The sequence below is a fragment of the Lactuca virosa genome, chromosome 6, assembly GCF_052849685.1.
Source record: "Lactuca virosa cultivar CGN04683 chromosome 6, Lactuca_virosa_CGN04683_v6, whole genome shotgun sequence".
Classification (NCBI taxonomy): domain Eukaryota; kingdom Viridiplantae; phylum Streptophyta; class Magnoliopsida; order Asterales; family Asteraceae; genus Lactuca; species Lactuca virosa.
In genome coordinates this window covers 8,056,011-8,080,583 of record NC_136431.1, presented here as the reverse complement: position 1 = coordinate 8,080,583, position 24,573 = coordinate 8,056,011, and positions in this window count along the sequence as shown.

Here is a 24,573-nt window from a genome sequence, read left to right as displayed (position 1 = left end):
CTACTAAGAGTAGTCTAAAAGGCAAAGATGCTGCATCTACTCCTAATACTGCTGCCCCTGTCTTGGCAATTGGACAAGGGAAAGGGAAGAAGAGGAAGGCTCCTTCTAAGAGCCACAAGGGTAAACCCCATGATGGATCCTTTTCTAGTGGGACCAAAGCTGGTTCTGCCACCCCCTCTACCAACCCAAAAGAAGCAGAGTGCTTCTACTTCCATGAGAAAGGGCATTGGAAATGAAGTTGCCCGAAGTATCTACAAGACATCAAGGATGGGAAGATAAAGCCCTCCTTCGCAGGTATCTATACTATTCAATCTAACAACTCATCACATGCTATTTCTTGGGTCCTTGATACAAGATGTGGTTTTAACATTTGTTCTGATTTGCAGGGTCTAAGAAGAAGTAGGGATGTGGAGCATGGGAAGATGAACCTAATCATGGGGAATAGGAAAGTGTCGCATGTCACCAATATTGGAGTTTACTCTTTAGTGCTTACTAGTGGGTTAGTTTTAGATTTGAATGATTGTTACTACTCGTCATAAATGGCGAGAAACATTATTTCTTTTCATGGTTTGTACAGATAAGGTTATAGATTTTCGTTTAATAATGAAAATGGTTCTATTAATGCTTTCTTGAATGGTAATTTCTATTCTGAAGCATTACCTTGTAATGGAGTATATGAAACTGTGAATGTTGTAGACAACTTAGGAAATAATGTGTTGCATATCGATTCGTCCAATGTTTTGGACAAAGCATGCTTGTGGCATTGTCATCTTGGACATTTCAACAAGAAGCGCATAGCCCAACTTCAAAAGGATGGAGTGTTGGAGTCATTTGACCTCAAGTCGTATGACACGTGCGAATCTTGTTTACTTGGAAAGATGACCAAGTCACCCTTCCTTGGTACTTGTGAAAGGGGTGAGGGTTTATTGGATCTCATACATACAGATGTATGTGGAACCTTTAGATCCACCACAAGGGATGCGATCCGCTTCTATGTGACTTTTACCGATGATTATAGCAGATATGGGTATATCTACTTAATCAAGCACAAGTCAGAAACTTTTGAAAAGTTCAAGGAGTTTAAACAAGAAGTGGAGAATCAACTGGGCAGGTAGATAAAGATGCTCTGATCCGATCGAGGTGGTGAGTATCTTTGTATTGAATTCCACGACTACCTCAAGGAATGCGGAATCGTTTCGCAATTGACGCCACCTAGGACACCGCTGTTGAATGGTGTGGCTGAGAGGTGCAATTGAACCTTGTTGGACATGGTTCGTTCCATGATGAGTTGGGCTTCGTTACCTATCTCATTCTGGGGGTATGCCTTAGAGACTGCCTCCCATATCCTTAATCTAGTCCCACTAAGAAGGTTGCCAAAACACCTCACGAGATATGGACAGGGAAGGCTCCCTCATTAGCACATATCAAGGTTTGGGGTTGCGAGGCTTTCGTAAGACGAGAGACTCACGACAAGCTCGAACCTCGTACTGAGCGGTGTATTTTCATCGGCTACCTATCTCTTCTATAGACCGAGTGACAATGTTGTCTTCGTTGCGAGGATAGGGGTTTTCCGAGAAAGAGAACTCATATGCCAAGAGGACAGTGGGAGGCAAATTGATTTTGAAGAACTTCAAGAATCAAGAGATGAAGGAACCTCTAACACTGTCGCTTAACCCGAGGAGGAAATTCCTGTTGAACCAATTGACGAGTCCCTACCTCTAAGACGTTCCAGTAGAGTTAGTGTTCCACCCGTATTATATGGTTTTCATATAACTGCTGAGGGTGATACATTTATTAGTGATAGTACTCTAATAAATTTGGATGAACCTAACAACTACAAGGAAGCCATGGCAGACCCAGAGTCTGCAAAATGGAAAGAGGCTATGGACAGCGAGATTCAGTCCATATGACAATCAAGTTTGGAACTTGGTTGACAATGTACCAGGTCGTAAGACGGTCGGGTGCAAATGGATCTTCAAGAAGAAGAATGACATGGATGGGAAAGTACACACGTATAAGGCGCGATTGGTTGCGAAGGGCTTTACTCAAATTCCCGGAGTTGACTATGATGAGACCTTCTCACCAGTAGCGAAGATAAAATCTATAAGAGTTATGCTAGCCATAGCTGCATTTCATGATTATGAAATATGGCAAATGAATGTCAAAACCGCTTTCCTAAATGGAAAGTTGGCTGAAGATGTTTACATGAATCAGCCAGAGGGTTTTGTCGATGCGAAGTACCCTAATAGACTATGTAAGCTTGAGAAATCCATTTATGGATTGAAACAAGCATCTCGCAGATGGAATCTTTGTTTCGATGAGAAAGTCAAAGAGTTTGGTTTCTCTAGAAGCGAGGATAAGTCCTGTGTATATGTCAAATCCATTGGGAGTATAGTTAGCTTTCTCATCTTGTATGTGGAAGACATACTACTCATAGGAAACGACATCCCAACCTTGCAGGAAGTTAAGTACTGGCTTGGGAAGTGCTTCGCTATGAAGGACCTCGGAGAAGCTGCCTATATTCTGGGGATAAGGATATTGAGAAATAGGAGTAAAAGGCTAATATGACTTAGTCAAAGTACTTACTTGGATAAAGTGTTGAAACATTTTAGCATGGAAAATTCCAAGAAAGGGGAGTTACCAATCCAAAGCAATACCAAGTTGAATAAGACTCAGAGTCCGAGTACCGATGCTGAGATAGTAGAAATGAGTCGAGTACCTTATGCTTCCATTGTTGGCTCGATCATGTATGATATGACGTGTACTCGCCCTGATGTGGCCTTCGCTTTGAGCATGCTCAGCAGATATCAAGGGAATCCTGGTAGGGCACATTAGACTGCCGTAAAGAACATTGTTAAGTACATGTGGAGGACTAAGGACTGGGCTCTTGTCCTCGGTGGGAGCGATGACTTGAGAGTGCGAGGGTATAGTGACGACAATTTTCAGACCGACCGAGATAATTTCCGCTCTCAGTCGGGCTGGGTCTTTACCCTTAATGGAGGAGCAGTGACTTGGAAAAGTTCCAAACAGGAGACCGTGGCTGATTCAACATGCGAATCAGAGTACATAGCAGCGACCGAAGCGTCGAAGGAGGCAATATGGGTAAAGAACTTCATCGGAGACCTTGGAGTTGCACCTGCCATAAAGGAGCGTATGGAGATTTTTTGCGATAACGAAGGTGCGGTTGCCTTAACCAAGGAACCGAGGGATCATGGCAGATCCAGGCACATCGACAGAAAATATCACTTTATTAGACATCGGGTAGAAGAGGGACTCCTCATAGTGAAGAGGGTATCGTTAGAGGATAAACCAACAGATCCCCTTACGAAGGGACTGAGTAGGGTTAAGCACTTGCAGCACGCTAGGAGCATTGGGCTGAAGGACGATATTAGTTTTAGTGGTTAGATAGCTTATAGAAACTTGTAATAGATAAATTGTAATTAACATTTGATGATTAAATAAAGGAGTATTATTTATAAGTAATGTTACTGTCTTATGTTAATTATTTACTATTGTTTCACTTTGCATGTTTTGACTTCCTAAATAATAAGATTATTTAAACTATCCACAATCGATCATACGTTAGAAGTAAGTATGAAAGAAGACTGTCATGAATTGGCTTGTAGATTTTCTAAGCGTTTAGATATAGCAAAAGTTTGCTGCAACGTTCATGAGTGCTCCTGAAATAATATTTGAGTATTGGATTAAACTCGTGCTCACATGAATCACTTCATGGAATTTAATCACGAGTGATTGTGAGACGATAATATCATATAGTCTTTAAACCTAGATATATGAGTTGTTGTTTACGAGTTGGTTGTGCATTGATAATGCGTAAACGCATCAGTAACTTGATTTAATAAAACGCATTGTTGTGTACGATTTGATGAGTAAATAGTACAAACATATAAGTCGAAGTTTATCTGTTCCTTTTATCCTACGAGGGTAAAAGCGATATCTTGGGCCCCTTGATGATTTTGTTTTGACTTATGTGTCGGGCCCGGTCAGGACTAAGTTGATGTGTTGAATTAAGTTCTATGTCAGACAAATAAGAAATCGGGAAACAAACTGCTGGGCAATAAGTATGACTATGTTCTATGTACTTGTCCGCATGATATCTTGAGAACGGAGGATTACATGATCCCTTTTCTAAAGGATGTGTCAGAGTTCGACAACGGCTTTTGAGAGCTACGATTGCTAATCGTATTCTGAAGTTGTACTTGCATTTATAGTTATTAGACTTATCCAAGTGTGAGACTGTTGGATTAGGTGTCTATGTAACATCCCAAAATCGAGACCCAAAATTTTTTGTTTTAAAGTATTTTACTTGTAAAAATAGTTAACGGAAAACAGCATTGAAATCCTTTCAATCAATCAGTCACAAATCACAAGTCTCAAAACCACATTAGTAAATAGTATAATATTAGAGTACAATCCCAGGTTTCTCTAATGCGGAATATCATGTGTGAATGTGTGATGCGCAACTACCCCGCCGGCTCCTTCCCCTTAGATGAAGAGGTACCTAAAACCAAAACTAAAAACCGTAAGCACAAAGCTTAGTGAGTTCCCCCATCATACTCATACCAAATAATGCTTAATCCTCGGTATCTTTCAACCGGTAACTGTCGAGCATAGCCAGGAGCTGGACTCCTCTTCAGTATCTTTCAACCGGTAACCGGGAACTAACCTCCCCTTCGGTATCTTGCAACCAGTAACTGGGAGCTACCCTCCCCTTCAGTATCTTTCAACCGTTAACCGGGGACTATTTCACCCCTACTACTGCTAGCACATATCAAGCACAGTAACATATCAAGCACAATAATCATATCAGACACAATAATCATATCACATATCAACACTAGATACTTATCACAATGACAATCATCTATCCAACACTCTTACTTATGGGCCAGCATTGTGGCCGTAGACCCACTCCTACTAGGAGGAAACTCACCTCAAAGTCGTGTAGTGTCTGCACTGATCTTGGTATGAAAACCAACTCTCCTCGAATCCTCAATCCCTACACAACAACTTTTCTAACTTATTAATTCATACTTGTAACCCTTACAAGGGTCAACTCAAGTCCAAGACAAGGTCAAGGTCAACACCTTGGTCAAAGTCAACATCTTGTTGACTCGATTCGCCGAGTTGGTCCACCAACTCGCCGAGTCCCCATATCACAAAATGCCATAATCCTGTCCCTACTCGTTGAGTCTAGCAAGAGCTCGACAAGTTCGCCTTCAACAACACATCAGACTATCTTCAACCGACTCGCCGAGTTCATCCTTGAACTCGTCGAGTTCATCTTCATCCATAAGAAGGTGTTCAGTCTATGACTCGCCAAGTTCTCCTTAAACTCGTCGAGTCCATCTTCATGTGGTTGGGACATTGTCCTGAACTCGCCAAGTCTGTTCATCCACTCATCGAGTCCTATGATTTCCAGGTCCAAAACAAACCCCTAGTAGGTTGAGTGGAAGGAACACTCATCTAAAACCATTTCCAGAAGACGTTTGGGGAAAAATGCGTCCCGACTCGCCGAGTCACCCAAGTGACTCGCCGAGTCTCTCTTTGTCCAAAACTATATAGTCGATTATAATGGTTCTCAAAGCATCAAAACCATAGATCTGACCTCCTAGGGTTCATTTTATACGTAAAGTTCCAATCTTGACGTCCATGCATGGGGGTTTTCGGCTCAAAAGCCATAAAAAGAAGTCTACAAGATGCATGGGGTGCTTATGGCAACAAAGTTGGCACCTTTATGCCATAAGGACCCCCAATAGCTCCAGATCTGGAGTGCAACTCCAAGCACCCCCACAAAATCCGATTTTAGCTTCTCTAAACTCATAAAAAGGGTAGAAATAGCCTCAAATCAAAATCTAAGAGATAGATGGTCAAGGTTCCAGTTTTTTACCTAGAATGAGCTGAGAATGGAGCAAAACCTCTGGATCTTCTTGCTTCCACTTGAACTCCCAAGCTTCCTTCCTCCTTTCCAACTTTAAAACCCACAAAGACGTACCAACAAGCTCAAGAACACACAATAATGGCTAGGGTTTCGAGTTAGGGCTTTCTCTGGGTTGGGAGGAACAATGCAGGCTGTGTTGGGGCGTTATAAGTTGTTTAAATAGGGTGAAAACCCAAATATTAGGGTTTTTTCCAGACAGCTCCTACTTGTCGAGTTGGTCTCCCGACTCGTCGAGTAGGTCCCTTAACCCCCGATCAAAAGTCCCAGAGTAGAACACCAAAATACTTGAATTTAAATACGTACCTGGAACCAGGTGTTACAGTCTAAGCCCATAACTATATTTGGTATGTACTTGACCCGATAGTAGCATGGTCCTTTTGGGTTGCCTTCACCAAAGCAACTTGACTAGATGAAGAATGGACAAAGAGGATAAAAGTGATTTATTAATATATTATGTGAATAATATATTAAAAGAGAAATCATATTATTTAATTAACATTGGTCAAGAATTAATTTAGAATTAATTTTGTGGTCAGAAGTGGTTAATTGAATTAAGGGGACTGATATTGTAATTATAAGATAATTGAAAAATGGGCTGAGGATCTCTTGGATAAGTGGTGGACGAAATCTTATGGAATCCCATAAGGATTTCGTCCAAGGCTAGGTATTCTGGAAGATTCCTATGGACTGCTTACAGCCTAAGCAACCAGATTAGGTCTTTGACTGAAACCCTAATTCCTCACCTATATAAGGACCCCCTTGTCATCTGATTTTTGGCTACACTGAACCGTAAGGATCTCTAGAGCCGAAATTAGCCTTCCTCCTCTCTCTCTAATATTCTCCAGTTGTTTTGGTGTTTGTGATCTATTAGTGGCATCACATTTGAGGTGCTAAGTTCTCAAAGGCAAGGATCTTCAAGCTACAATTGAAAGGTAACATTCTTTCTTGTTATATTATGTTGATTTCGATTTTGTATGCTAGATTTAGGGTTTACAAGCTTTGGATGATTATTGCATGTACAATTAGAAAAACTAGATCCAAAGCTTTAGGGTTTGCATGTGCACCATAGGATTGTTGTTTTGCTCATAACCCATCAATTTGGGTCTTGGATCTACAATTTGGTCGTGATAGCTTAAGCAATAAGCTCTTAATCCATTAAGTGGGGAATTAGTACGTACGTTGGGCGTACCAATTGGTACGTTGCGTGTGTGAAATTTGGGTCCCGACTCTTCGAACAGTGAGTACGCTCCGTGTACATCCGAAGTACACCCCACGTACGAGGGTTGAGTTGACTTGATTGGGTTGACCCGACTGATTTTGTCGATTTTGACCAAGGGTATTTTGGGAAATTGATTTTAATTTAGATTGGGAAATTTTTTTATTATTAGGAGTTGGGTAGAGCCATTTGTCGGAGTAGAGATTCATTCAGATTGTTTTGGGATTGAGAGGTGAGTTTTCCTCACTGTACTTATGGGTCAAAGGCACCAAGGCCGGCCCATTGGATTAGATATCTGGTTTTGTTGTATGTTGTTATGCGGAGTTATGTGGTATTAGTTATATGATTAGACTAGTACATCTGTAGGAATACATGTGTTTTGTTGTTATTGACTAATAATGTTATGTATCGATATGTTATGGTTTAGTGGGTTGAGGCGGACCAGCTGAGAATGAAGGCCAAGATACCCAGGGCGGTCCAGATAGACTGAAGGCCTACGAGGCGGTCCAGTCAGGCTGAAGGCCCATAGAGCGGTCCAGATAGGCTGATGTCCCGGTAAGGCGGTCTAGTCATGCTGAAGGCTCTGTATTCATGATGTTCTTTGTTATGCTTATGTAGTGGTACTTTGGGGGAACTCACTAAGCGTTGACTTACAGTTTTAGTTTTGTTTCATGTACATCTGAGGACCATGGCAAGGCGAAGGCGTAACCGTACACATCCTAGGTTTATGTTGTTGGATCTTAGGAGACTCTAATTTTAAATAATATTTTGGGAACAATGGTTATATAAACACTTTTTGAGTAAATGGATTGTTTTTGAAATGTTTAAATTTGTTGTGTTTTTTTAATGTTACAAGTTGGTATCAGAGCCTTGGTTTAAGTGAATTGGAGGAGCATTCGTGTGAATCCAGACTCAAACTAAGGAACTACAAAAGTTTTAAAACAGTTTTCAAAAATGTTTCAAAAGTAACCAAGGAAGGATGTGATGTGTACGATCAGCCGGAGCCAGAAAGTATACCCCAACTTACCACACTGTTATTTGATATGATGTTTATGATAGAACATCATGCTGGTGATAGGCTATGGATCTTCAGGAATCGCATGATAGAATTGCCTGGTATATGATGCTAATAGCCTAGGGTTACCTTTTGTATGGAATTGACATCATTACTATAGTTGCTCAGTGTATGCATCATAGTTGTATATAACTAAGATTTTATATCTTGAGAATGTTTGGTTTAGCCTTATTTCTTGTTCTTTTTTGATGAAGGTCTTAGGGTAGAATCAAGTATTCGACTGTCTATAGGATCCAATGTTATGTATGATTAGCGTACGTGAGTGCTACAGGGTTGGTGGAAGTTTCATGTTCTTGCCCTGTGGTAGCTGCAAAAGTGGAAGCCTCAGAAAGAGCAGCGTATCAATCATCAAAGACCTCAATCATAGCGGTCTTGATAGACCCAAACATCTTCGACATAGATCGCCGGGCAACATCAGCCACCTTAGTGATGATAACCTCTCGAATCCGGTAATCAGTCATCCTCGACCCTTCCTGGCCGCTCGCTCTATTTCCAGAACCTGATCCCTGCGTGAACACCATACAAAAAATAAACCAGAGTATATCAGAATCCCACAATCCATATAATCACACCCATTCTAGACAGACGAACCCTCGGGGTTTATGACTTCCTTTGTGACACGTACAAGTCATGTGCTTTCAGTAGTATGGGCCCATGCTACCTTCCTCACCTACCCGTATTTTTCCCAACGATCATCACAATCGACCAACATATACAAAAACTAGGATACATATACATCCTATTATCTCCCTCGCTAGAGTGGCTAAAAATTCCTCCTCTAACTGGCTGCTCATGCAAATACTCACCTATTGGCAATGAGGTGGTTATCTGATATGGAGGGCTGATTTTTCTTATGTTCTTCCCCTACTGACCAGAAGGTCAAGTGCATACTGAACCTTCTTCATTTAGGTGCAAAGGATTAGTGGAGATTGGTTATTGGCTCATACACTCTGGAGTAGAGGGAAGATGTTACCTGGGAGCAGTTTGTTGAGATGTTTCGCTCGAGATATGCCCCATTGGTGGAGAGGGAGAGGCTGGCTCATGAGTATCTGGATTTGAGGTAGGGGAAAAATACGGGGACTGAGATCACCAAGATGTTTACGGAGAGGACTCTTTTCTGCCCTGAGTTTGCCGCTTCTGAGCAGGCTCAGATGATCCGGTACTTGAGTATGCTCAAGACGGGTATTCGCCAGTTTGTGTCCACTCAGTGATATGGTTTACTCATTGAATTATGGAGGCCGCAAGGAGGCGGGAGATTGAGATAGAGCTCCAGTCGAGGGAGCTGAGGCAGGCCCCAGTGTAGTAGCAGACTACAGAAAAACGGTTTAAGCCTGCTGATTCGAGGTTTCGAGGACTGAGGGGTCGCGCTTGTAGGAAGTGCGGCAAGGTTCATGAGGATTCTTGCCGATGATCTACTGGATGCCAAAAATGTGGCAAGGAGGGGCACTTTGCGAGGGATTGTCGGCAGCCGGCCCCAGTACCGAGTGTCAGGATTTGTTACCATTGTGATCAGGTTGGCCATGTGAAGGTCGAATGTACGTTCCTCGTCGCCATGCCGATGTAGGCCCCAATGCCAGCCACTTTGAGGATCACCGATGGACGCCAGGGGAGGGAGGAGCCCCCGAGGGATCGAGGTTGTGCTTTCCAGCTTCCCGCCGAGGAGGCCAAGGTGGCGCCAGACGTCATTACTGGTATGTTTCTATTTATATTTCTGTCGAGTTATTTTATGATATGCTTATGTTTATAATTCTGTTAGGTACCTTCTTAGTGAAATACTTTCCTGCTCTTGTGCTTTTTGACTCGGGTGAGAGATGATATTTTGTATCCCAAACGTTCAGTAGTGGATTTGATATGCCTATTGGGGAGTTAGAGTGCCCTTTGTAGGTTTCCTTCGCCAATGAGCACGGGATTTCTACATCCAGAGTGTATCAGGGTTGTGTCTTGGAGATTTTCGAGGTGCCTTATATGATTGATTTTATTCTTATCCCTATGGGGGTGTATGTGAAGGGTTTTGAGCATACTAACACTCCTAAGGTGTTCATGCAACCCTAACTACCTTGGATCTATGTTTTCACTATTATACATGCAAACTTGAAGTTTCCAAGGTATTACCCTAACTAGCATACAAAACTTTGATACATAGAGAATAAAACAAGTTAGGAAACATACCTTTTGTTGTGGGTAATTGCTTGGAGCTTTAAGAGCTTAGCACCAATAAGTTGAATGCCTCAAGTGGAATCACAAATCACCACCAACACTTTGGAAACTTGGAAGAGAACTACAATGCTCACAAAATCGGCCTCTCCTTGTAAAATCACTAGGGTGCCTTTTTCTTGAACCAAAGGGCTTCTTATATAGTGTGCACATTAGGGTTACACCATGTAACTCATGACATTCCACATCCCTCATTATCCATGGGTTTTAACCTCCATGGAGCACCCATGGGTCACCACATGGGTTAAGCCCAACATAAGGAATTATGGATCACTAGCCCACATTATAAGAATGAATGATTTACACAATCAATCCCTATATATTTAATTAGTCTCTTTTGACAACAAAATTAATTCCAAATTAATTATTGATCAATACCAATTAAATAATATGATTTCATATTAATATATTATAACTAATAATATATTAATAAATCATACATATCCTCTTCTCAAAGTCCAAATTGTTCCGGTGAAGTGCAACCCAAATGGACCATGCTAAATCGGGTCAAGTACATACCAAATATAGTTATGGAATTAGACACCTTATCCAACAGTCTCCCGCTTGGATAAGTCTAATAACTATCATTGCAAGTACGACTTCAGGATCCGACCAGCAATCGTAGCTCTAAAAACCAGTTGAACTAGAATGCCCCATTTTAGATAAGTGATCATATAATCCTCTGTTCTCAAGATATCAGCCGGACAAACACATGGAACACAGTCAACCTTATTGTCCAACAGTTTGTTTCCCGATTTTTGATTTGTTTGACATAGAACTTAATCAAACACATCAATTGAGTTCTGATCGGGCCCGACACATAAGTCAAAACAAAATCATCGAGGGGCCCAAGATATCGTTTTTAATCCTCTAAGGACTAAAAGGAACATATAAACTTCGACTCATATGCTTGTACTAACTATTCGCCAGATGATACACAACAGTACATTTTATAACATCAAATACTGATGCGTTTCCGTACTATCAATGCACAACCAACTCACAATCAACAACTCACATCTCTTGGTTTGAAGACTTATACGATATTATCGTCTCACGATCACTCGAGATAAATTCCATGAAGTGATACAAGTGAGCGTGGGTTTAATCCAATACTCAGAACTTATGAGAACTCATGAATGTCATAGCAATGTTTAACCATTTCATACAATCTACAAGCCAAATTCATGATAGTCTTGATTCAATACCTACTTCCAAAGTATGACCGACTGTGGACAGTTTGAATAATCGTATTATTCTGGAAGTCAAAACATGCAAAATTGAAACAATAGTAAATAATTGACACAAGATAGTAACTTTACTCATAAATAAACAACTTTTATTTAATCATCAAATGTCAATTACATTTTATCTATTACAAGTTTCAGAAATAACTATCTAATTATTAAAACTAATATCGTCTTTCAGACCGATGCTCCTTGCATGCTGCAAATGCTTAACCCTATTCAGTCCCTTCATGAGGGGATCTGATGGGTTCTCTTCTGACGATACCCTCTTTGCTACGAGGAGTCATTCTTCTATCTTGTGTCTTATAAAGTGATATTTTATGTCAATGTGCCTGGATCTGCCATGATCTCTTGGTTCCTTGGCTAAGGCAACCGCACTGTTGCTCTCACAGAAAATCTCTATAGGCTCCTTTATAGCTGGTACAACTCCAAGGTCTCCAATGAAGTTCTTTAGCCATATCGCCTCCTTCGCCGCTTCGCTCGCTGCTATGTACTCTGATTCGCATGTTGAATCAGCTACGGTCTCCTGCTTGGAACTTTTCCACGTAACTGCTCCTCCATTAACGGTAAATACCCAGCCCGACTGAGAGCGGAAATTATCTATGTCGGTCTGAAAGCTGGTGTCACTATACCGTGTCACTCTCAAGTCATCACTCCCACCGAGGATAACAACCCAGTCCTTATTCCTTCGTAGGTACTTGAGAATATTCTTTACCGCAGTCCAGTGAGCCTTACCAGGGTTCCCTTGATATCTACTGACCATGCTCAAAGCAATGGCCACATCAGGGCGAGTACAAGTCATAGCATACATGATCGATCCAAAAGTGGAAGCATATGGTAATCGACTCATCTCAGCTATCTCAGCCTCTGTACTAGGACTCCGAGTCTTGCTCAGTCTGGCATTGTGTTGGATCGGTAAGTCACCTTTCTTGGAATTCTCCATGTTGAACCACTTCAACACCTTGTCCAAGTAGGTGCTTTGACTAAGCCCAATTAATCTCTTACTCCTGTCTCTCAATATCCTTATCCCTAGGATATAGGCAGCTTCTCCAAGGTCCTTCATAGCGAAACACTTGCCAAGCCAGGATTTTACCTCCTGCAAGGTTGGGATGTTGTTTCCTATATGTAGTATGTTATCCACATACAGTACCAAGAAGCTAACTATACTCCCACTAGCTCTGACATACACGCAGGACTCATACTCACTTCTCGAAAAGCCAAACTCTTTGACTTTCTCATCGAAACAAAGATTCCATCTGCGAGATGTTTGTTTCAATCCATAAAAGGATTTCTCAAGCTTACACACTTTATTATGATACTTAGCATCAACAAAACCCTCTGGATGACTCATGTAAACATCCTCAGCCAACTTTCCATTAAGGAAAGCGGTTTTGATATCCATTTTCCATATTTCATAAACATGAAATGCAACAATGGATAGAATAATCCTAATAGACTTAATTTTCGCCACTGGTGAGAAGGTCTCATCATAGTCAACTCCCAGAGTTTGAGTAAAGCCCTTCTCAACTAGTCGCGCCTTATAAGTGTGTACCTTCCCATCCATGTCGGTCTTCTTCTTGAAGATCTATTTGCACCCGACTATCTTACGACCCGGTACATTGTCAACCAAGTTCCAAACATGATTATCATACATGGACTGAATCTCGCTGTCCATAGCATCTTTCCACTTTGCAGACTCAGGGCCTGCCATGGCTACCTTGTAAGTGTTAGGTTCATCCAAATTTACCAGTGTACTATCACTGATAAAAGTATCACCTTCTATAGTAATATGGAAACCATAAAACTCAAGTGATTTACTAACTCTTGTGGAATGCCTCAGAGGTACATATTCATCAATCGGCTCAATAGGAGTTTCCTCCTCAGGTTGATTGCTAGTGTTTGAGGTTCCCTCACCACTTGACTCTTGAAGCTCTTCAAGGTCAATTTGCCTCCCACTGTTTCCTTGGCTTATGAATTCTCTCTGACGAAAAACTCCTCTCCTCGCAACGAAGACAACATTGTCACTCGGTCTGTAGAAGAGATAACCAAAGGATTTCTGTGGGTAGCCGATGAAAATACACCGCTCACCTCGAGGTTCGAGCTTGTCATGAGTCTAGCGCCTCACGAAATCCTCGCAACCCCAAATCTTGATGTGTGCTAATGAGGGAACTTTCCCTGTCCACATCTCGTGAGGTGTATTGGCAACCTTCTTAGTAGGGACTCGATTAAGGATATGGGCGTCAGTCTCTAAGGCATACCCCCAGAATAAGATAGGTAACGAAGCTCGACTCATCATGGAACGAACCATATCCAATAAAGTTCGATTGCGCCTCTCAGCCACATCATTTAGCTGTGGTGTCCTAGGAGGTGTCAATTGTGAAACAATTCCATATTCCTTAAGATAGTCTAGGGACTCGATACTAAGATACTCACCACCTCGATCTGTCAGACCCCCAAAGCAGACTGCGGAAACGTCTGGGGGTGGAGGACTTGAATTGTAGTATCACAACACATGCATCATAGTAATCAAAGTACAAGCAACCATTGTATTTAAAAAGTATAAGTATTTACATGTGTTCAATCATTGTATATTGAACCAAAATATAGTTATACAAAAGAAGATATGACTCAACAAAGCTCCATCTTCTCAAAAGCTCGGGGAGTACATGTGTATTATTTCCCTGAGAATACAAGTAATTTGAAAAGAGAGTATCAACATAAAGTTGAGTGAGTGCATAAGTATTTATGTTTAAAAAAGTATCTCTGTATCTTGTATATGAGAACTGTTCCAGAAAATCCTATATTTTCTGTTGTATATGAAAAGTAGTTTTATTCTCATAAAACCGTTCTCTTTGTATCAATGTTTTGTATTTGTATTCCTTTATGAAAACTTGTAACTGAGAGTGTGCCTGGCTCCTCCAGCTGTTATTGAAAAATGTATTGAACCATTGTAGTTTGTATTCTGAAAACTGGTACTTTGAAGGTGTACTTTCGTTTACTTGTTTATACACTAACGTATTGTTAATATCTTTTTAATGAGTTCTTATAACCATACTATGACGGATGGCCTGAAACAAACGCTTTGTGGGCATTTAAACTGTTGATAACAATTGCCACTCATCGGCGTGTATGCCTGACTGTAGCTAGCAGCCTGAGTGCGGGGTTGTCAATCCCGATATAGATCTACACACAACTTGTTTCGATCCCCGAGGCTGGAGATTCTGGTTATAATGTCAGGGCTTTACCTTGGTTGTCTAAAATGAATTAAACAACCTGAATGTCTCATAAAAAGCATATAAACGTTACATGTATATTAGTTAAGAAAACCCAATCATTCCGAAATAAATGATTGGCGGTATGTTCTTGATTTAGTATTTCAAACATGTATTTGATAAGTGTAAACCTTGATTTGTTCTGTATCAAAACCCTAGTTTCTTGTAAGACTGTGTATTCTTGTATTATGAATTATTGTTCTATGTATAAATTATACCTATTATAATTTATATGTACTTTCTGAATGTGTATATACTGTATTTAGCATGTAACCCCTTGCTCAACATGTTACAAAGGTGTTTGAATTAATGAAATAACTTTTATATTTATATACATACACAATTTCATATACAAGTAAAATTTAAACGACACTCGGACAAATAACCGGAACTATAAGCTCACATCCAAACAAGGAAAAAGACCCAGAATGAGTTATTAGTCCTAAGTCTTTTAAATCTTATTTATATACATATATATATATATATATATATATATATATATATATATATATATATATATATATATATATATATATATACAAATATGAATTTTTGGGGAAGAATATAAGATTATAAAAGGTTTGATGTTTTGAGTATTTTTGGAAAATTTAATGTTATTTTATCATGATTTGAATCATGATTTTATAACACAAAGTTCTTGTGTTATGCTTGTATTCCCCCCCTTAAAACAGTAGAAAATATGAAAATACGGGGGTATGAACTCACTTGATAGGTGGTGAACCGGACAGAGTTTCGTTTCACGAAAAGGAGTTTATTTGTCGAGAAACCGGCTCAAATTGGGCAGAGTTTCGACAGGAGAGAGGTTACTTCTCGGGAATCTCGGGGCTTCGAGGCTTGCTTAAGGTCCGAGACTTGATACCGGGGCTTTAGGGGTTGTATGAGAGCTTATGGAAGTGAAAAGGGTGAATGTGTGTGAAATTTGGTGTGAAAAATGGGGTTTCTTCGAAAGCCCTCGCATGCTATATATAGGCTGAAGGTTCGGACCCGGAGCTATGCGAGGCTGACACGCGTCCGACAAGTGGCTTACTTCGGACCGAAGGCTCGCAGGGTGTTAGGCTCGGATTGGACCAAACCTCGGTCCAATGGGAAGAGGCCACGTGCGAAGGAGGGTGTCCGAGGGGTGTCTCCGGGGCATCTCATGCGAAGCTGTTCGCTTCTTAGTGGACCTCGGTTGCGGTCCAATCAGGAGGTGCCACGCATGGCTTCGGTCCACTCAGCAGCTGCCACGTGCGAGGTGACGTGTCACATGCGAAATTGCCCGGTTTTCCTATTTTTCTTTATTTTTGTGCCAAAACTTGCGAAAATCATAACTTTCGCATATGAGCTCCGTTTTTGGCGTTCTTTATATGCACCCGTAGGTAAAATCATACTCTACGACTTTCGTTTAGACTTCGTCGGCTAATTTTGACTTTATTTTTAATATTATTATTTTAAACAGACCGGGGCGGGAATCCGTTAAAAATTCATAACTTCTTCATCCGACGTCCGTTTTCGTCTGTATTTTTACCGTTGTACTACTACCGACGAGACCTTCAATTCTCGTTTAGGTTGTGTCGGCTAAAAATCGCTCGATCTTAATTTCGAGTTTTTAGCTGTACACTGTTATACTGAAACTTAGAAAAATCATAACTTCCTCATACGAAGTCAGATTTTTCCGTTCTTTTTATGAAAGTTCTCGGTTTAATATAAACTACAACTTTCATTTAGATTGTTAAGGCTAAAAAGCCTTTTTATTGAAAATTCAGTTTTTACACTGAATAGTGTTTTGTCGGTTTTGTCGCGGATTTTCGATTGGTCATAACTTCTTCGTTATAACTCGGATTTTAGTGTTCTTTATGTTTTTGGAAACCTTGTTACAATCTCTATCACTTGGTTCATCCCAATCGAGATTGCTAAATAATTTATTTTTGAGGGTCAATTATGTAAATATGCACATTATGCTAAAATTTCTCTTTATTATTATAAAAAGAAATACACATTGACTTATACTATTACATAGGTTTGAAATAACGATTTGTTACATTATCCCCCCGTTAGAGAGAATTTCGTCCCGAAATTAGTATTTCAGGTAGACTAGGGAAAAAGATGTGGATACTTCTGTTTCATTTGATCCTCCCGCTCCCAAGTGAATTCAGGTCCCCGTTTTGCATTCCAGCGAACCTTCACTATCGGGATACGACTTTGTTTGGTTTTCTTAACTTCCCTGTCTAGAATCTCTACGGGTTCTTCCACAAAGTTGAGGCTCTCGTTTAACTCGATATCCTCGAGTGGCATCACAAGAGTCTCATCAGATAAACACTTTTTCAAGTTTGAAACGTGGAAGGTAGGATGAATGTTATTTAGTTCTTGGGGTAGTCGAAGTTTGTGAGCTACAGGACCAATTCTAGCAAGAATTTCAAAGGGTCCTATGTACCTTGGACTCAATTTGTCACGCTTTCCATAGCGTATCATGCCTTTCCAGGGTGAGACCTTTAACAAGACGCGGTCACCAACCTGGAATTCCAAGGGTTTTCTTTGTTTGTCAGCGTAGCTTTTCTGTATATCTCTGGAAACTTTAAGTCGCTCCCGAATTTGTACGATTTTGTCGGTGGTTTCTCGAATGATTTCCGGACCAGTGAGAGCACTGTCAGGAGTTTGACCTCTAGATAGCTGCGTGTCACCCACTTCAGCCCAGCACAGAGGGGATCTGCACTTGCGGCCGTAGAGGGCTTCGAATGGAGCAGCCTTAATGTTAGTGTGATAACTATTGTTATAAGAGAATTCAACAAGGGGTAAATGAATATCCCATGCTTTTCCAAAGTCTATCACGCAAGCTCGCAACATGTCTTCTAGTGTTTGAATCGTCCTCTCACTTTGTCCGTCGGTTTATGGATGGTAGGCTGTACTCATGTCTAGCCTAGTTCCCAAAGAGTTTTGTAAAGACTGCTAGAAACGAGAGGTGAATCTACTATCTCGATCCGAAATAATAGATATTTGTACACCATGCAGTCTAACAATATCCTTGAGGTAAGTTCGAGTTAGTTTCTCCATCTTGTCGGTTTCTTTTATTGGCAAGAAGTGGGCGGATTTGGTTATTCTGTTGACGATTACCCAAATAGTATCATAACCACCCGAAGTCTTGGGTAATTTGGTTATGAAATCCATTGTAATCCGCTCCCAGTTCCACTCAGGGATTTTAGGTTGTTGTAATAAACCTGAAGGTTTCTGGTACTCTACCTTGACTTTGGCACAAGTAAGGCACTTGCCCACAAAGGTAGCGATTTCGGCCTTCATGTTAGGCCACCAGTATAGTTTATTAATGTCCAAATACATCTTGTCTGAACCTGGATGAATGGAGTATCGGGTTTTGTGTGCTTCATTCATAACCACGTCTCTGTAACCACCGAACTTTGGTGTCCAGATCCGGTTCATGAAATAATAGACTCCATCATCTCTGACTTCAAAGTTCTTATCCATTCCTCTCAGAGTTTCACCTGCCACGTTTTCGGGTTTCAAGGCTTCATGTTGAGCTTCTTTGATCTGTGTGGACAGATGTGAATGGATTGTCATGGTCAACGACTTTACTCGGCGACCAGAGTATTCTTTTTTGCTAAGTGCGTCAGCTACTACGTTTGCTTTACCAAGGTGATAAAGAATTTCACATTCGTAGTCGTTTAGTAGCTCCACCCATCGTCGTTGTCTCATGTTCAACTCTTTCTGGTTGAAGATGTGCTCGAGACTTTTATGGTCCATGAATATTGTGCATTTCGTGCCATATAGGTAATGTCTCCAGATCTTCAGAGCAAACACCACCGCTCCTAGTTCAAGGTCGTGTGTTGTATAGTTGACTTCATGCGTCTTAAGTTGTCGTGAGGCATAGGAGATAACCTTTCCGCTTTGCATAAGTACACACCCAAGCCCTTGATTTGAAGCATCGCAGTACACTACAAAGTCTTCTGTCCCTTCGGGTAGGGACAAGATCGGTGCACTGCATAAGGCTAGTTTGAGCGTTTGAAATGCTGCTTCTTGCTTCTCCTCCCAACTGAAAGTTACACCTTTTTGCGTCAGGGTGGTAAGTGGTTTAGCGATTTGGGAGAAATTTTGGATGAACCTGCGATAGTAGCCAGCAAGACCTAAGAATTGTCGGATTTCGGTAGGAGTTGTGGGTGTTGTCCAGTTTTCAATTGCTTTGATTTTGGAAGGGTCCACGTGTATTCCTTCTGAACTGACCACGTGACCTAGGAATTCAACCTTCCTAATCCAAAACTCGCACTTTGAAAACTTCGCATAAAGTTTTTCGGTCCTAAGGGTTTGTAATATTTGACGAAGATGTTGGCCATGTTCCTCCTTGCTCCTTGAGTAGATAAGGATGTCGTCGATGAAGACTATGACGGATTTATCCAGGAATGGACGATACACTCTGTTCATTAGATCCATGAACACAGCAGGTGCATTCGTCAATCCGAATGGCATCACTATAAACTCGTAATGACCATAACGAGTTCTAAATGGGGTCTTGGGAACGTCTTCCTCCAAAATCCGTAATTGGTGATACCCGGATCTTAAGTCTATCTTCGAGAAGTAGCTCGCACCTTGAAGTTGGTCGAACAAATCGTCAATGCGAGGTAGAGGGTATTGGTTCTTGATGGTAAGTTTATTCAGCTCGCGGTAGTCTATGCACATGCGGAATGATCCATCCTTCTTCTTTACGAACAAAACCGGTGCTCCCCATGGTGAGAAGCTTGGTCTTATGAAACCTTTACTAAGGAGTTCGTTAAGTTGGCTAGATAATTCTTGCATTTAAGAAGGTGCAAGACGATAGGGGGATTTGGCTACAGGGGTAGCTCCAGGGATTAAGTCGATTCGGAATTCGACTTGTCGTTCGGGAGGTACTCCTGGAAGATCATCGGGAAAGATATCGGGAAAGTTGCAAACCTCTGGAATGCTCGCGATATCTTTTACTTCTTGCTTTCTGTCTACGACGTGAGCTAAGAAAGCACAGTACTCTTTGCGAAGGTACTTCTGTGCCTTGATGCAAGAAATGATCCGAAGGTTCGTTTCGGGTTTTTCGCCATAGATAATAAGAGTTTCGTTAGTTGGTAAGTTCAAACGAACAGCTCTTTCATAACATAGGATGTCGGCATGGTTGGAGCACAACCAATCCATACCTATTATGATGTCAAAACTTTTGATAGAGACCGGCATAAGGTCTATTGGGAAAAACAAGTCATTCAAGGTAAGGATACATCCTATGTATATATCGTTGGTTGATTCAGATTTCCCGTTAGCCATTTCTACTATAAACGTTTCGTTTAGTGGTTGGGAGTTTTGATTTAGTAGGTGTTTAAAATTATGGCTCACGAAGCTCCTCTCAGCACCACAATCAAATAGAATGCATGCATAAGTATTATTGAGAAGGAACGTACCCGTGACCACAGCAGGGTCTGCCACTGCTTCTTCATGACCCAGTGCTAAAATCCTCCCAACTCCACCGGCATTACCAGCCTTTGGACAATCTTTCTTGAAATGCCCCACATCACCGCATTGGTAGCATGCTCGGCCTACTCCAGCGGCAGGTACTTGGTTAAGTGGTTGGGGTGGTATTCTACAGAATCAGGCAGTATGCCCTTTCCTGTTGCAGTTTCGGCACTGCATTTCTTGGCAATTTCCATTGTGGTGAAAATTGCACTTGTTACATTTAGGGAGGGTACCAGCATAGGGCTTTGTTGGTGCAAAGTTATTGGAGACAGCAACAGGTATAGTAGCGGGTATGGTACCAGGTACAGTAGTAGCATGGACTGCCACTACTTGTTGCTTCTTTGCTGGTTCCAGAGGAGATTTGCCCTTCCCCTTGTTCCAAACCCTCTTCTTCTTGTTGTTGTTGTTCTCCTTGGGTTGTTCTGGAGCAGAGACCACAGAGTTTTGACGGGCTCCGTGGTCGATGAGAGATTGCGCCAGTTCTTTGGCACTGTCAAAAGTAATAGGCTTTGCAGCTAAAACACTTGACTGAATTTGGGGCGACATACCCCAAATATATCTCTCAATCTTTTTGCTCTCGATATGAACCATATCTGGACAAAGAATTGCCAGATCACAGAACCTATTGGTATAGGTAGATATATCAGAACCAACCATTGTAAGAGCCCATAGTTCTTGCTCCAGTTTCTGTATCTCCCCTCGCGGGCAGTATTCCCGCATTAACATGGCTTTCACGCTCTCCCAGCTGATGGAGTTAGCCACTACTAGAGTAAGTGACTTAATGTGGCCATTCCACCACGTTAGAGCCCTATCAGAAAAAGTACAGGCATCAAATTTAACTTTGCTACCCTCAGGACAGGAGCAAATTTCAAAGATTGCTTCCGTCTTTTCTATCCACTGCCTTAGTGCCATAACTCCCCCAGTCCTATTAAAGGTTCTGGGTTTGGCATTAGAGAAATCCTTATAAATGCATTCTCGCGAATGCCCATGACTTTGGCCATGGTTAGAAGGATGTGCACCGACTCCCGACCCACTAACACCAGGAGTATGAACGTGAGACATGGCAGCCGCTACAGCTGCTGTGACCGCCGCTTGAAACATAGCGGGGTCGAACTGAGGAGGTGGTGGTGGGGGTGGCGTCGGTGCTTCATTGGTGTTGATACGTCTTGGATTTCTATGAGGAGGCATCTCTTGCTATATAAGTCAATAGATAGAAAGATAGTGAGATATCAAGAATGAATATGAATTTGATATCTCTGAACTAAACACTTAATTCAACATGAATTTCACAAAGAATTGGAAATAGAAACCCACTGCAAGTACAACTTGCAACAGGATGATATGAAATTGAATGGTTATTTTTCAAAGAATATGAATGTACATGTCGACTGTATTGGTATATTAAGTGTATAAGGTCCAGAAAACTTGACCTTTAAGCAGGATTATAATATACCCCAACACTGAGAAAGTATCGACATCAAACCGACCTACCGAAAATATCATTTCCGCGGTCGTAGTGAAAGCATGAAAAATAACACTGGAACATTTCTGTGATTCAAAACTTTGGAATAGATGATTATGGGAACTGTAATAACTCTTGTTGAAGTAAAGTGCTTATTGTTTCATTGATACTTGATTTGTACATAACGTAGAAAGTAGTATACACATTCGATATAGAAAGTAGAAAGTAGAAGTAGTGCGAACACTACTTGCGACGGTTTCTACAACGATTGCTAGGTTCCGCTTCGTCTTGCGCTTTCCAGCGCCTTTCTTGGGCAGCTTGATGCTCCCTCAGTTCCCTGATCTCTGATTCAGCAGCATTAAGTTGCTTTTTAAGGGCTTCAGTATGGTGCTGGGTGTCATCTTGCATCTCGTCAAGATGAAGGATATCTGCAGTGTTAGCCTGTGCAGCCACATTCACCTCTAGGATTCGATTGATCGACATCCTTGATTGATCGAACTGCCGGGCTATTCGGTTTTGCTATAACTGGAAGAGCTCTGTCAGCAGTTCCTCCTCTAGAGACATTATAGAAACCTCGTGCCATTCCGTATGGAGGGCGTTGGCCGTCTTGTCGACTCCAATGGTTTATGTATTGGCCCCACTCAGGTATTGGTTCTGCTTCCTCTTGCCTTAGGGGACGCTCCCCAGGGTTGCAGACTTGTGGCTCTGTATCTGTACCACTTGATTCGCTGTCCTCAAATGGTTATTCGTCTGAGTCTGTGATCCAGCCTACATTCTGTGGATTTTAGGGGTCTCCCGGTAAATTGGGTGCAGCCATAGGTTCTGTATTAGAGGTAAGGTTAGTAAAATACTCTCCGTAGTATTTTAGTCTGTGTTTTCTGCTCTATAGTTCTTCTGTATATGTATGGTAAGTTTTAGACATGTCGCAACACCACTATCACTCCCAAACACATGTTGGTCATATCTCAAATCAATATAGTTGATCAGGCTATATTAATTCCAAATATGATTACATAACTGCTCAGGTTTGACTATAGTGTTCAACATCCAAATACTTTTAAGTTCTTATGATTGTGATATTGTATTTGTAAGTATGAGTGTGTTCTTATGACTGTGATACTGTACTTGTAGGTATGAATGTTAGTATACTTCTTATAAAAATACTTAAATCTTTAAAAGTATACTTGTAGTCAGAGCTCCTTGCCCCGATGTATTTATAGTTTGTATATCTTTTATGGATTGATATACTGAGTTCACTATAAACAATGCTCTGATACCAATCTGTCACACCCCCAAAGCAGACGGCGGAAACGTCTGGGGGTGGAGGACTTGAATTGTAGTATCACAACACATGCATCATAGTAATCAAAGTACAAGCAACCATTGTATTTAAAAAGTATAAGTATTTACATGTGTTCAATCATTGTATATTGAACCAAAATATAGTTATACAAAAGAAGATATGACTCAACAAAGCTCCATCTTCTCAAAAGCTCGGGGAGTACATGTGTATTATTTCCCCGAGAATAAAAGTAATTTGAAAAGAGAGTATCAACATAAAGTTGAGTGAGTGCATAAGTATTTATGTTTAAAAAAGTATCTCTGTATCTTGTATATGAGAACTGTTCCAGAAAATCCTATATTTTCTGTTGTATATGAAAAGTAGTTTTATTCTCATAAAACCGTTCTCTTTGTATCAATGTTTTGTATTTGTATTCCTTTATGAAAACTTGTAACTGAGAGTGTGCCTGGCTCCTCCAGCTGTTATTGAAAACTGTATTGAACCATTGTAGTTTGTATTCTGAAAACTGGTACTTTGAAGGTGTACTTTCGTTTACTTGTTTATACACTAACGTATTGTTAATATCTTTTTAATGAGTTCTTATAACCATACTATGACGGATGGCCTGAAACAAACGCTTTGTGGGCATTTAAACTGTTGATAACAATTGCCACTCATCGGCGTGTATGCCTGACTGTAGCTAGCAGCCTGAGTGCGGGGTTGTCAATCCCGATATAGATCTACACAAAACTTGTTTCGATCCCCGAGGCTGGAGATTCTGGTTATAATGTCAGGGCTTTACCTTGGTTGTCTAAAATGAATTAAACAACCTAAATGTCTCATAAAAAGCATATAAACGTTACATGTATATTAGTTAAGAAAACCCAATCATTCCGAAATAAATGATTGACAGTATGTTCTTGATTTAGTATTTCAAACATGTATTTGATAAGTGTAAACCTTGATTTGTTCTGTATCAAAACCCTAGTTTCTTGTAAGACTGTGTATTCTTGTATTATGAATTATTGTTCTATGTATAAATTATACCTATTATAATTTATATGTACTTTCTGAATGTGTATATACTGTATTTAGCATGTAACCCCTTGCTCAACATGTTACAAAGGTGTTTGAATTAATGAAATAACTTTTATATTTATATACATACACAATTTCATATACAAGTAAAATTTAAACGACACTCGGACAAATAACCGGAACTATAAGCCCACATCCGAACAAGGAAAATGACCCAGAATGAGTTATCAGTCCTAAGTCTTTTAAATCTTATTTATATACATATATATATATATATATATATATATATATATATATATATATATATATATATATATATACATATAT